The following is a 1,643-nucleotide window of genomic DNA, read 5'->3' as shown; positions in this document are numbered from 1 at the left end:
ATGTCTCCCTCTACATCAATCGTCGAAAAGGAGGGTACCTAGGGTCAAACTTGTCTGCACCGTCGATCCACTGAAAGAAAAAGCACCCCTCATGGGCCTACACAACAAGATTCCAATAAAATATTAGTAACCTACTTATACAAATGAAGAAAAAAAGATAGTGGAAACAATTACTTACATTAAAACGACTGCATGTGTAGAAGCAACGCGCCGCTGTGTCTGGATGTCTCGATTGAAACACATCGGCCGGGAAACCACGGTCATAGTTAGGGACAGGGAGGTCAGGAGGGACGGGGGTATCTTTACTAGACGCGTCGGGGTATAATTCTCGAGGACGACCCCGTTTTCGCCAAAACTCCTCCCGATACATTTCTTGCATCTAACAAAACGGTTGTAATTTAACAAACAAAAATCAAAACATCACAAATTAATGTCAATGAGAACCATTTGCATTACAACAAATAAAATATAACCTACACTTTGGTGCAAACTCTATCTTAGATGCAAACATGAAAACTATATAAAAACTATACTTTGGTCAGTAAAAAATAAAATTCGGTACATCAACAGTGTGTCCATATATTTATTCACATATAAAAGTTGAGATGCAAACTCAAACAAGCAAAATTCATATAAAAATTGACCTTAGAATACATGGTAATCATAATTCTAACTAACCAATTAACCTTAACATTGACAATCCTAATCCTAATTCTTCAATCCAATGTTCTAACGAACTCATATTTTCCTCCATACTCTAACTACTCATTCAAATCCTTCGATCTACAGTGGAAGCCGAGGAGGAGCTTCATTACCTTGATAAGGCCGAGAAGGAGCTTCGAGGAAGGTAGGGAGGGGGCCGGCAAGGGAGGGAAATTCGGCGGCCGGCCGTGGGGGAGCCGGGAGGCAATGACGCGGCGGCGGGGCCTGGGCGACATGGAGGCGGCTACTGTGCGACGCGAAGTGAAACAGAGAGAGAGGAAAGGGACTGGGCCGTAGGCCTCTATTTGGCTCTGCCGTGCCCTGACGGGTGGCGCGTCACAGCCACTCCCTGATCGGTGGCGCGGCAAGGCCTACCATGTCAGCGACCAGCGGGGCGGGACGTTGCTACGTACGCACCCTTGCCACACCGCCATGCATTGCGCGGCAGAGTTGTTTCGTCGTGTCGTGCAAACAGGCGCGTCTAAAAGTGTTAGTTTTGAAAAAAAAACAGTGTCAGTTTTAAAAATAGTTTAAAATGTGTTAAAAATAAAAAAAAATCTCCGTACACACCCTGCTGGATTACACAAACCGCAGACGATGGAGAATAGTTGAAGTTGTAAAGGAAATCTCCCGTACATGTTGTAACGCACGCAGCTTGCAACAGAGTTCAGTTTCCGTTCTTTATTTTTAGATTTTATAAATATAGGTCGCTTTGGGACAATAGGTTGTAGTGCAACAGAGTCCAGTTTCTGTTGTTTATTTTTAACGTTCAAATATGGATCGCATTGGGACAATAGGCAATCTTTGGGCCTTCCTTTACTTTTCTTTTCTTTTTTTTGTTGTTACAATGATGGTTACATTATCTCTTTTTTTAAAACAAAAGATGATTAAATTATCAGTAGCTAGTTTGTCATACGGGCCACAGTAATCTGTATGTTTCC

This window comes from Miscanthus floridulus, chromosome 1 (genome assembly GCF_019320115.1).
Source record: "Miscanthus floridulus cultivar M001 chromosome 1, ASM1932011v1, whole genome shotgun sequence".
Taxonomy (NCBI): Eukaryota; Viridiplantae; Streptophyta; class Magnoliopsida; order Poales; family Poaceae; genus Miscanthus; species Miscanthus floridulus.
This window is presented reverse-complemented; position numbering follows the sequence as displayed.